Here is a 14,095-nt window from a genome sequence, read left to right on the forward strand (position 1 = left end):
ATACACATCTAAATTAAATGAATTTAGGCCTACAAAAATAAAAATCATAAAAGTAGTAATGTGGGAAATATGCTTCAAAGACTGGCCAAAATAGGGATGAATTAAAACAAATTACAGTATATATGTCAATGACTTGCTGACGTGCACGAAAACATGTATTGGGCATTTCTTGCTGACCTCCTTCCCTGATCTTTGAACACCCTTGTTTGCAGAAATACCAAACTAACTGCAAACAGTCCCATATGTTTTGTTTTTCCTTATTTGGTGTCCTTTAAATCTGTTAAAAATAACATCTTTGGTTCGCTCTATCTCCTCTAAATTTCAATAATTTCATCTTTTTGAAGGTGTCTTTTTTTGGTTTTTAGCCGTTTTGTCAGTGCCCCCGCCAGTGATAGGTGCTTTATAGACTTGCCTTGATTGCTAACACACAACATATTAGGTTAAACGTTCAGAATACGATTCCATATAAGTTTAAATTTCAGCACTTCGTGAACGGACAGCGACTCTTAAGTAGCACATAGAGCGTGTTCTCGCGTGTTCATGTTTTGGGCGCATTCATTAATACATAATTAACTAACTTGTTTTCTATGTACATTTCTGAAATTTTCATTTTCTGTAAAGCTGCTTTGAAAAAATATGTATTGTGAAAAGCGCTAAATAAATTAAAATAGAATTTAATCACACATTTCCTTTACAATCAATGAAGCTGTCTACACTGCCAAACAAATCTCTTAATTACATAATGTCTGATCATGTTATAATGACATGATGATTTGGGTCCATGGGCAAAACAGAATTTTAGCAACATATTGGCATTGCACAATTCAGCACCACGGACAGAAACACAGCGATCACCACAGGTGCGCCTTCCAGAGCCGAATGTTTTTGCTTTTGTTTTGGGTCACAGAAATGCCTACATTTTATTCAACTTGGATAGGGCCTAAATATACAGATACAAAACAAAAAAAGTTTCTTCACTTACCACAAACATCCAGTGGTTGTTTCGTACATTCACAAACGAAATCGCACCATCAAAGCTTTCAAAATTAACCTGCATAATGTGACAGGAGCATGATATTTTTTATTTATTCATATATATATATATATATATATATATATATATACACTCACCTAAAGGATTATTAGGAACACCATACTAATACTGTGTTTGACCCCCTTTCGCCTTCAGAACTGCCTTAATTCTACATGGCATTGATTCAACAAGGTGCTGAAAGCATTCTTTAGAAATGTTGGCCCATATTGATAGGATAGCATCTTGCAGTTGGAGATTTATGGGATGCACGTCTAGGGCACGAAGCTCCCGTTCCACCACATCCCAAAGATGCTCTATTGGGTTTAGATCTGGTGACTGTGGGGGCCATTTTAGTACAGTGAACTCATTGTCATGTTCAAGAAACCAATTTGAAATGATTCAAGCTTTGTGACATGGTGCATTATCCTGCTGGAAGTAGCCATCAGAGGATGGGTACATGGTGGTCATAAAGGGATGGACATGGTCAGAAACAATGCTCAGGTAGGCCGTGGCATTTAAACGATGCCCAATTGGCACTAAGGGGCCTAAAGTGTGCCAAGAAAACATCCCCCACACCATTACACCACCACCACCAGCCTGCACAGTGGTAACAAGGCATGATGGATCCATGTTCTCATTCTGTTTACGCCAAATTCTGACTCTACCATCTGAATGTCTCAACAGAAATCGAGACTCATCAGACCAGGCAACATTTTTCCAGTCTTCAACTGTCCAATTTTGGTGAGCTCGTGCAAATTGTAGCCTCTTTTTCCTATTTGTAGTGGAGATGAGTGGTACCGGTAGGGTCTTCTGCTGTTGTAGCCCATCCGCCTCAAGGTTGTGCGTGTTGTGGCTTCACAAATGCTTTGCTGCATACCTCGGTTGTAACGAGTGGTTATTTCAGTCAAAGTTGCTCTTCTATCAGCTTGAATCAGTCGGCCCATTCTCCTCTGACCTCTAGCATCAACAAGGCATTTTCGCCCACAGGACTGTCGCATACTGGATGTTTTTCCCTTTTCACACCATTCTTTGTAAACCCTAGAAATGGTTGTGCGTGAAAATCCCAGTAACTGAGCAGATTGTGAAATACTTAGACCGGCCCGTCTGGCACCAACAACCATGCCACGCTCAAAATTGCTTAAATCACCTATCTTTCCGATTCTGACATTCAGTTTGGAGTTCAGGAGATTGTCTTGACCAGGACCACACCCCTAAATGCATTGAAGCAACTACCATGTGATTGGTTGATTAGATAATTGCATTAATGAGAAATTGAACAGGTGTTCCTAATAATCCTTTAGGTGAGTGTATATATAACATTATACTTAGGCCTATATTAAATGTATAGCTTACATTACACGTCTGTTTCTATAATTTACTTACGTTTTTCAACCCTTGTCTAGCGACCTGGTGTCTCGGTCCATACAGAATGACACCGGTGGTGTAGTGGTTTAGCTGGTACAGTCTCCCAGTCTCATCATGTTCGTTGAGGACTGCCCGAATGTAACTCTCCATAACCTACAGAATATTAATAACATAATTATATACATTTGCAAGCTACTCTTTCTGAAAGCCATAGAATAATAAATATGCACTTACTTCACCATTTAACAGTTCGTGTGGTCGCAGAGTAACTAGGTCTGCGTGCCTTAAAACAATAGTCAATTTGTAAGGCACAGCTTTTACCTTAGCAACAACTTGTTCACTTGTACAGGCTTCAACCTGTAGATGTATTATGTGGCATTATTGAACCATAGGCTTAATTATTTAAAAAAAAATTACATAATGAAAACCTACTTGCTGTACAAAATGTAAATATTATTAGATTTACTTTTCACAATTTTTTCCTATTCCAAGTCAAACAATTAATGTAGGGATTAACGATGCAGTACAGCCATGTACAGTACTCTCGTTTTGTAAAATGCACACACATATATATATATATATATATATATATATATATATGACTATATAATAATGCAGGACACTAAATTAAGCACAATTTAAGTCACAATTTGCAGTCAGAGTTATTAAAAATGACACAGTTATGATACCTCATCTGCAATTTGTCCTTCCATTTCTCCCGCAGTGGCTGGGTCTGTGTACTTCACTGATGTGTGTGTTTTTTTTCCGTTTATGCTTAAGTTTAACCTTTGGAATGGCAGCTTTGATCTGGAAAAAAATGTTGAAACTGAAATTAATTCCCAGAATAAAATAATTCTGGATTATTATTATTATTATTGCCTCTTGAGCAGCAGTTTCATTTGCATCTTTCGATGGATTGATATGCTTGGGTGGTAATTTAGTATCAGGCTGTTGCGGCCTGTAAAAAAAAATAAAAATAAAAAATCAATACAAGTTAAAACACATTTTTTTGCTCATTCTAATATATTTGGATAACTGAAATGACTTTTTCAACAGCATCTTTATGGGGTTGAGGTGAAGGTTTCCTTGAGGTCCATTTTGACTTTGCCATTTCATATGGGACACTGAAATAGCGAGAGGTTTGTCTGCCTCTTTTCCTGGATTTTTTAGACCACCTCTCTTCAGCAATAGGTCTCCAGGAGGTGGCAGAGTCACGGAAAAATCCACAGAATACCTTTTTAGGTCACCCAACAGTATGCCGCTCCAAAGTGGGAATATTGGCATGTAATTCTCTAAAAGAAATGTGACCATACCTGGGCAGTAACTAGGATCTGGTTCACACTGCTCGTGTTTTTCAACCACCAAAGTGTTCAGTACCCCTTCGACGATGCTTCGGAAGAGTCTACTGTATGGAGAACCACCAGTGATTGTTCTTGATGTTTTTTCATCAACTTCCCAGTTTGGGGACTCTTTGATTGTTTCTAGCATGGGTACTTCTTGATTTATCACCTCCTGCAAGAATCCTACACTGCTTGACACACTTTCGGTGACATATTTTGAAAGCAGCCCATCATCAACAGACACCATGTTTTGCAACCTCGCAAAGACAAATGTGGCAAACGTTGCCAAGTCTTTATCGCTGGTCTTTTTGTGAAAAGCAGAAGAGACTGCTTTAATTACATGTGCTGCACAGAGATGCAAAATGGTCTTAGATTTGATTTCTGACCATTTTTTCTGCTTTTGGCAGATCACATGCACACTTTTGAGGTATGCGAGCACTGATTCCTCGTTAAAAGATAGAAGAACCGCTTGCATTAGTGACCAGCTGTAGTCCGTCTCTACACGGTGTACTTTCACAGTAGTATAAGCAGATAATTTCAGCAAAAATTGCATGAGCCAGAATGTTATTGGCGGGACAGAATGCTCTGAAGAAATCATCTCACTCACTGGCAAAGGTGGGGCACCTCTTCCTGGTAAAGTCAGAGCATAGTACAGGATTTTCTTCTTTTGTTTTGGGAGACTGGAGATTACATTCCCTGTTGCATCTACATAGAGAGTTACTTTTGATTTTTCTTTTAAGCAATTTGCTAAAATAGTCATTCCCGTTTCAGTATAAAGGTGGGCCCCAAATGGGTCAACTTGAAGATTGTGAACATATCCTGGTGTGTGGTAGAATTCTGTATCCGTTGCCCTAATGATGGACTGTGTCAGCTGTGTCTCCAGTAAAATGTTGTCATGAAGTTTCAGGGTTTTTTTTATTTCGTATGAGATTCCCTTCAGGATGTTTTTATTGAGGCTATGGGTTATGTTTCCTGCCACAAGCTCCTCCACTGGGGTGTTTTTCAATCGGTTATAGTAGTCTTTGCTGACGCCTTGAATGACACTTCTGGCTATAGCCCCCCGCCTGATGTTACTTGCTTGTCGGAAGCGCTTATGGGATTTTCACCAGAACGGTACACGGTCACTGGAACGAACTGGTGTTGCAAGGGTTTGTGTGTGATGATGAACTTGTAATTAGCACAACATGAAGGGAAGGTGCATTTGGCCCGCACAGTTATGTACGGACAGTTCCTTTTTCGGCTTCCTGTCACACGAACGTGTTGGTAGGTAAATTTGAGTGGGCAGCAAGGAGGGATTTTACGAATTTTTTTATACATGTAGTGAGTCCATGGCTGTCTAAGTTTATTCATCCCTTTCAAAGGTGATATTCTTTTCCAAATTTTTGGTTCTATGACCAATTTAAAGGTTTTTGGTGGGGGGGTTGACATTTTCCGAAAGTCATCCTTTGTACATTTATTTTCACCACTTTGAAACTCGATTGGGGGTTGCACATCAGCTCCACTGGGACGAGACACATCATCGTCAGTTTCACTTCGTACACTCAGCTCACTGGGAAGAGGCACATCCTCTTCAGCTTCGCTTGGTACAGTCAGCTCACTGGGAAGAGGCACATCATCTTCAGCTTCGCTTGGTACAGTCAGCTCACTGGGAAGAGGCACATCCTCTTCAGCTTCGCTTGGTACACTCAGCTCACTGGGAAGAGGCACATCATCTTCAGCTTCACACTCCATAGGTTTCACTGCTCTAGGTTTATCTGCTCTTGTATGACAGTTAGAGGGCGTAGAATCATCTTCCTTTTGAACACTTTCTCTAATGTTCCTCCTGTTGTATCTCCACACAACATAAAGCCACTGTCTATTGTTTTGAGTGTTTTGTCCAAATATGTTTGTTGAAAGTGTATGCCAGATGGGTGCATTTTGTTTTGTGTCTTGTTGATTTATGTTTGCTGTCTTGAAAAGCCTAACCATTACCTCTTTTCCGCCAGCTGCCGTCCACAAGTCCTTTCTGGCAGCCCCTTTCCCCCTTTTCATTTTTGCCATGACTATAACAATTGCACATGCAATTTAGTGGCTGACTTAATAAAACTGAAACACTATGTGGCACCTTTATAACCCACGGCCTAAAATTTGAAAAGATTTGTAGCAGATGTGGCAATGGTCTGTAGCATATTAAAGGTGATGGTCATTCAACATCTGCAATAATACTAAAAAGTGGCAACAGGTTACGCTCACCCTGTCACCATTTATGCATATCTAAGGCATAAATCAGCTGTGACCTCAAGGCTAAACTAAAAAGAAATGCTAGTGTAAAATATGGAGTTGGTGTAAAATATGGACAAACCCAACAGTTTTGCTTTAAATAAAATATGGACAAACACCCAAGCTTTCTTCTCTTTAAATATGTTTTATGAACTTTGTAATCAGGGCTTTGCATATATTAGGCTGCCGTCACTTTAAGACCTGATGCATGGATACATTATACTGTTACACATGTGATTCTTTCTCAACTGTTTACGTTCACTTAAAACATAACTGACTGTGTTTATGTGAATACTCGTCAAGACCTGTATTTTGACATTATTTTGTGTTTATTTGACTGTTTAAGAGCAATAAACAGCGAAAAAGAGTTTAGCACCGAGAGGCGCTTTATATGCGCAATCCCAGGTTTAAATTTAAGCCCTGTAACAGCAACAATATTCATCCGGAGCAAATGAAGCGAGTGAGTGAGTGGAGGCGGGTTTGTGTGTCACTCGCTGTCGGAGAGATGAGAGAGTGAGAAAGCGCAGCTGACCATCGTGCATCTATTCTGTAGAAAATGATTATTGGAAACGTTTCAGATATTTCAGTATTGATAAAAATATATATATTTTTTACAACACTACATTGCACTTAGTTTATAATTTCAGATGCCTTTTTTAAAGACTACAATTGAAAAATTTATATATTATATTTAAAAATTCACCCCTCCTAAAGCTAGGTTTCCGCACGAGCGTGAAGGTGCGCGCGGCAAAAATGACGTCATTGCGGTGTGGGTGGTCGTGCGCGTTGGGTGGCCAAGACCCCATTTCGCCTGGCGGTGTGCGCGGCTTTTTTTGTAACAGCGCGCGCGGCTCCGCAGCCGAAGATGAACGACTTCGAGCTGAATCTGGCCGAGCTCGAACTTCTCACCACACCGGCACCCAGTTTGCACGTCTAAATTAGTAATGTAAATGCTTACATTTAAAAAAAGGAGCATACAACAGCATAAAAAGTATTTTTAATGTTTAATGAAAATTTTCACGAAACTTAATGAAATGTTTAGGGAAATTAGAAAATATGTAAGAGATCGTTAATTTAGTTATGTTGTATACACATTCTCATATCTATATATTTTGTTTTATTGTCATGAGTAATAATCTCAGGGTTTACTGGGTTTTACACGATTCTTTTTGTAGTGTGGTATTGGTGGTGGTGTACTAAAATAAACATTAGCTGTGTCCCAATGTGAAGGCTGCATCCTCCAAAGGCCATATTTGAAGGCCGATTGCGTCACAGCGGCGTGACGAAGGACGTCCCAATTCAAAGGCTGCATCCTTGGAAGGCCGCATTTGAAGGCCGATTGCGTCATCGCGGCGCGATGAAGGCTGTCCCAATTCAGTTCTGATTTACAATTACGATTTTGTCCTCTCCTTAAAAGAAGGCGGTGAAGTGCACCAAAGACACAGTCATGTTTAGCGGGATCCGTGAGCTAGTGTCCGTGTGCGAGTGGTGGTGACGTTTCAAACACGTCGAAAGCAACGAAGAGTTGTAGTCCACAAAGTGCTCTCACACAAAGTCTAACCGTATCAAACTTCTACCCGCTAAATTGTAGCATTCTTTACACGAAAAATTATATAAAAAATTCACAGACAACATATGTTCACATTCATGGCACAATTCAAACCAGAAAATAATTATTTTCTCCTATTCACTTGCATTGACGTTTTTTCAACCTAGAGGTCCAGTGGGGTTAGCGGAAGGGGCGGGACTTACCTATGGAGCTATTCTTGTGCCAATAAAAATGAACGTAGCTTTTCAAGAAACTAATGAAAATATAAATTGAAACTAAATAAATTATCTCTAAAACTGAAAAAGAATAAATCGCAGGCAAATTTTTTTAATTCGTTTTTAATACACTGCATGTTTTGCTAACTATTTCTCATATTTCAATCGCTGATCTGAACTTACAAATGCGCTTCCAGAGTTTTCATTTACGCTTCTGAAGTTTTCGTTTACACTCCCAGAGTTTTCGTTCGCCGTTCTGACACATTTCTCTCGTGGGGGCGGGGCTAGTAGCAGTGTGTTCTCATTGGTTACTGAGCTTTTGATTGATAGCTTCGTGACCTGGAAGTGAAGACGTCAGTGGTGTGTTTATGTGTGGATGTGAGCGTCTGTAATCGCAGCTTTCTATTTCATTTTAGTGATAAGTTATGTTTGTTTTTTAATTTTATCTGTATTTACCTGCTGCTACTACTTAGTTGGCAGAAGCTTTTTAGGAGCACAAGAGATCTATTCAGTCTATTCAGGTGTATTGCACATTAAAGTACTGTCTGTATATAATACTTAAAATATTGTGATGTCCAATGTTTTCGGAGAACATTTGTTTCTTCCTGATGATTATTTTGCATGTTAGGCTCTGATTAGGTTCAGCTGTTACAATTTAAAGAGAATATTAGCAAACGTGTGTGATATATTCAGCCGTCAAGAAAGTCAAACTTCAACCAGGTAATCAAGGTTGGCAGCCATGGCTATCACACTACTCATTGTTAGCATGATATACGTTTACACCATCAAAATTAATGATCACTTAAATAAGAGGAATTTAAACAAAATGAAAATTACAGTCGTGGCCTGCTGTCAGATACAGACCTCAAAGGGCATTTCATTACATATGTCACACAAAGAATGTTCTTACTGCCATTTTTTTTTTTAAATTGATAATTATATTTAGTTATTTCATTTAATTAACATTTTCATTTAATTTAAATATATTTGAACAATCATCAGCCGTTTCAATCGTGACTTATACAACCAGTTAAATTAATGTAATTGAAAATATGAATTCAAATAAATGTACATTCTTTATTGTCACTAAAGCATATACACAAGTGTCAAAGAGGTCTTGGATGCAATTATGTTGTGACAGGAAAGACCAGAATCCACAAAACATTAACTGCATAATATACATGTAATGCACAGTATTCTCATGATATACATTACTATACAAAATGCACAATTACAAATACAGAATACATTTTAAAAATTCATATACATTTTAAATGTTGCAATGATTCTTTGAGCAGTTCCTGTTGCAGTACAATAGCAAAGCAGTGACTGGACACAAGCAGTGCAAGGATAGTCCTTCCAAAACATGAGCATTCTCTCATCATTTACTCACCTTCATGCCATCCCAGATGTATATGACTTTCTTCTTCATATAAACATAGGCAAAGAGTTTTAAGGAAATAATCCATCTCTGTGAGTCCATAATACGAGTGGATTGTAACCCATGTACGTAAGATTTTTAATAGTTAAAACAGTTTAGATTATTATTATTTTATCTAGCCTATTGTTTGACTTCAGAAGGCATTGATTCATCCACTGAGGTCGCATGGATTACCGTCACGCTCACTGTGTGTGGTTTTTAAAGCGTCTTTAGGACTCGCAGAGATGGATTACAACAAATGTCCTTACAATCTTAATTCGTGTTTATCTGTAGAAAGAAAGTAAAATGCATCTGGGACAGCATGAGGGTGAGTAAAATAAGAGAGAATTGTATTTTTGGGTGAACTATCCCCTCAACATTCATATGCTATTGGTATGCTAATCCAAGATCATCATAGATTAATAAGAATAAAGTGAAACCTCTTGTGTACTTGCAAACTATGTTTGTTTTAATCTAGACTAGAGGAAATTGAAATATTTGCTAGTTTATATTAAAATAAATCAGGTGTCTGAAGATCAAGATCCCAGTCATTCAAAGGTGATGTGTCTGAACAAAGTAAGATTATTGTCTGAAAGGGACAGTGGATCTCTGGTACTATCACTCCATCCTCTTTGTCAGCATCAGAATTTTGTTTATGGAAAAGTTGCTCCACTCCCTGGAAAATGAGAGAAGAAATGTATTATAATCTAACAATACAAACTGCTTTGAACTCCCCTAGTAACAAGTTGCAGACTTAAAATATTTATTATATATATATTTAAGGGATTTTACAGTACTAAATATTTACCTCGGAGTCAAACAGCATTTATCATCTGTAATACTGTTGTGTAACCAGTAGATGGCTGTATAGCCCTATATATAAACATATATCCATGGCTGTGCATTCCCTAGTTGCTGGATGTTTTCAGTCATAATTACTTGCATGTATTAAGTGGACATATATTTATTATTAAAGACTATTAAAGATTTAACATTTGTCAAAGAAATGTTCATTTGAAGTGCACTTTTTTCATTATTATTAGTCAAATGTGGACACAGAAAAAGCAATTTGTTACTCATACTAGATACATATAATAGCTTTATCAGTAATCTTTATCACACAAAAGTAATCAGAATAAATATTGCAATCAGGGCGATACTTCAAAATAATTGAGTGTTTACATATTACGAACAGAGACGTGTTCTGTGGTAAAGTCGTGTCTCTCCTCTTTCAAAAACTTTGCATCGCAAATTAATCAGCAATTGAGAAATTCAGGTTTAAATAGCTTTATTGGCATGGTAGAAAAGGCTTTACATTGCCAAAGTTGAATCAGGCAGTGATTGACAGCGCTCTGGTCCTATGGCATCAGTCATTGACTGATACAGTACAGATAGGCTACTGTACAGTACTCTAGCTCAATGTTGTTTGGGGTGGCTGGGGGGAAATATGATCTAATCGAAGCAAATATGATCTAATCGAAGACTGTAACCGAATGTAGATACACAAGTCATGTAATGATTGGGCTAACACAGTTAAATCAAGACAACACAGCTCAGCTGTATAAAGTTATGGGCTCTTACTGAGCTCTAAAATGCCTCTCCACCTGAAAAAAGCCAGTACTGTATTATAAATAGTATTAGTATAGTATTAAAAAAAACAAAAATCAGACTTACCACGAGTAGGCTAACGTTATCCAGTATCCTCCTGATATAGCGACGATGACTAACGTTAATGATAAATATCATTCGTCTGTACTATTCCTTCTATAAGAGATCATCTCAACAATATAGTGTAGCAGCAAATAAATACAGATATAAACTTAATATCACTAAAATGAAATAGAAAGCTGCGATTACAGACGCTCACATCCACACATAAACACACCACTGACGTCTTCACTTCCAGGTCACGAAGCTATCAATCAAAAGCTCAGTAACCAATGAGAACACACTGCTACTAGCCCCGCCCCCACGAGAGAAATGTGTCAGAACGGCGAACGAAAACTCTGGGAGTGTAAACGAAAACTTCAGAAGCGTAAGTGAAAACTCTGGAAGCGCATTTGTAAGTTCAGATCAGCGATTGAAATATGAGAAATAGTTAGCAAAACATGCAGTGTATTAAAAACGAAGTAAAAAAATTTGCCTGCGATTTATTCTTTTTCAGTTTTAGAGATAATTTATTTAGTTCCAATTTATATTTTCATTAGTTTCTTTGAAAAGCTACGTTCATTTTTATTGGCACAAGAATAGCTCCATACTTACCAGCTCTATTCGAAGGCCGGTTGCGTCATCGCGACGCGACGAAGGCTACCCTGATTCAAAAGCGACGCCAAATGCGCCCTTCGTTTCCCCGTGAAAGGAAGGATACATAAATGGACACTTAGCGGACTATTCTACCCCATAAGTCATTGCGCGCCGTTGACGACAGCATTCAATTTTAAATGTAAGTATTATGTTTTCATGAACTCAAATAGCTAACGAAACCAGAGTTGAAGTTTATAATAAACTTTTTCTTAACTCCTTCGTCATCATTGTGTGGCTTCATTTGTCAGGTAGTTTGAAGCAAAACTTGTGCTAATATTATTTTAACGACCTATTTGTAATATTTGCACTAGTCTATCTCACTTGTGTATTATAAGAAATATCACTCACCATATAAAGCCCACAACAATAAGAAAAGCAGTTGATACGGGAATGGCGTTTCACTTTTATGTGTTTTTGTAGTGCTGTCATGAAAGCTATGTGGTTTTAACCAAATTTGAGTATATAGAAATATGATTTCTTAAGTATTTTGTATGCATGTCTTGATGTGTCATATTTTGCAGTGTTAACAATGCACTTAAGATTGCACCCATGTGTTAAGCTTTTTTAGAGCAAATCAGGAGGAAAAAAATACAAAGTAAGAAAGTTAATACACACGTCTTTGCCGAAATGTATTGTGCTGTTGTTGTTAACAAGCCATGGTTTATTTGCTCTGCCCTTAGGATTGCAAGTGTCCTGGGACAGGAGAGGGAGTGAGTGAGAAACTCACTGCTGCAACTTGGCCCTGGTTTGTCCTCAGGGCCGAGTTCAGCAGTGTGTGCCCACAGTGAGGAGGAGCCAGCACCAGCAGCAGCAGCACGAAGGCAGAGGCGAGGAGAGTAGGGAGAGGATGGAAAGGCTGTTTTCTCTTCTTGAGAGAATGATTGAAAAATATATATTTTTTCTACATATTCTTGTTTAACTTTTTTCACTTTTATTTTTTAAAAGGAAAGAAAAAATCTGTACATTATTTTTATGCAACTTTAAATGTGTAAATAAAAGAGAATGAATTGACAATTTCTACTTGAAACAAACTCTTGTATACCTTTTTTTTTTTCAAATAAAATTGGTAAATGAAAATCATTTGTTCCACGGGCTACATTAAAGTACTTTTTCCAACTATTTACAAAATACGTTAAACATATCAAAATCAACAAACATTTACATTATTTTATTTTATGTACTGTAGAGTTTTATTGAGCTGAGCAGGGAGACCCTGGAGCTGCTGGACCGGGATGGGCTGCCCCTGGTAAGGCCTCTCTGCAGGTGGGACATCATCTGGGATGGTCTCCAGAGTGTTTGAGTGCATATTTATACTATCCACTAAGTTGTCTACCAACAGGTTTGCAGGGCTGACTCAATCGATGGCTGCCATGTCACTGAGTTTTTTTTTTTCTTTTTCAAAAAAGAGTAATTACTGAAAAAAGTACTTCTAATAACAAGTTTTTAGTATCAAGAGTAAAACTAGAGGTATGTATTCTGCAGGGGAAAAAACTCCTTGTCAGGGTTTTTATTATAGTTTTGTATTTATATTGTGCTACTACTGCATTTTACTTCTGTATATTTTCAAGGTTGTTACATTATATACTTTTGTGTAGTTTAATGTAAAATCATATGTGAGGGGGAAAAAAGGTACTTCAGTAGGTTACTTCACATTTGTATGTGAATATTTAACGAAATATGCAGTTCCGAAAATTAAAGTAACAAAATGTAGGTCTATTGTCACAATATTAACAAATTGTTGCTAACTACAGCTCCGTCCCACATCAAAGGGCGCATCTGAAGCGCTCGGACCGGTCTAGCCTACGGAGGATTGTTCTTGTCGCCTGGCAACTGTGACAGCTGCCGATGACGAGCGCGAGAAATACTGGACTTTTTTATATTCAATTGGGTTTTATATTCAAACTGGGCTAAACCGAAAATACATGATCCGGCAGCGCCGGGGCTGAAACATCCTCAACATGTCCTCCAGTAAAATATAAAACATAAAAATGACAATAGCCAATTCTGGCTCCATAGCTGTTTACTCAATTATATCAAATGAATTGTCAGGATGGCAGCATACTCTCGCACCGTTGAGGAGCGGTGATCAGAAACACCTGGTTGCGCAATTAGGAAATCCTAGGAAGGCTACATGGTGCGTCCTTCGAAGGACGCATAGGCTGCATCCTTGAAGTCTTCAGTCCTTCGAAGGATGCAACCTTCACATTGGGACACAGCTATTGTCACATGTGTATTGCTTTCTTCTTCTCACCGCTGATTCCTGATGGGTTAGAGAGGACAATTACTCGAGTCGCCCCCTATCGTTTCAAAGAATAGTACAACGGCGAGCGCGTCAAGTATAAACGCCTCGTCCGCTTGGGGAGGTGCGTGCGCAGTCTGCGGAGACTCACGCTGCGGAGCCAGGCGAAAGTATAAACAAGGCTTAAGTGTCTAGTAGGAGTGACTGCATTACACGCGCTGATGCAGTACATCGCATTTGAGGGTGTTAATGTCAAGCCATTTGTAATAATTATAATGAATTGTAGTTGAAGTAAAATAAATTCAATAAGATTCTGATGAAATAAAAAATATCAGTGTCTTACATGAATAGGCCTTTATCGTAACACAATA

At 38.2% G+C, this 14,095-nt stretch overlaps 1 long non-coding RNA gene across 1 annotated transcript; it reads right to left on the reverse strand.

The window, feature by feature from the left end:
- Nucleotides 1–8,818: 8,818 nt before the first annotated feature.
- On the reverse strand, nucleotides 8,819–11,261 carry LOC311288710. Its single transcript, XR_014626979.1, has 2 exons — nucleotides 10,856–11,261; nucleotides 8,819–9,857 (listed from the first exon to the last, which is right to left on the reverse strand). It is a non-coding gene; the product is annotated as an uncharacterized lncRNA (long non-coding RNA).
- Nucleotides 11,262–14,095: the final 2,834 nt, after the last annotated feature.

Source organism: Rutilus rutilus (genome assembly GCF_951802725.1).
Source record: "Rutilus rutilus genome assembly, chromosome: 4".
Lineage (NCBI taxonomy): Eukaryota > Metazoa > Chordata > Actinopteri > Cypriniformes > Leuciscidae > Rutilus > Rutilus rutilus.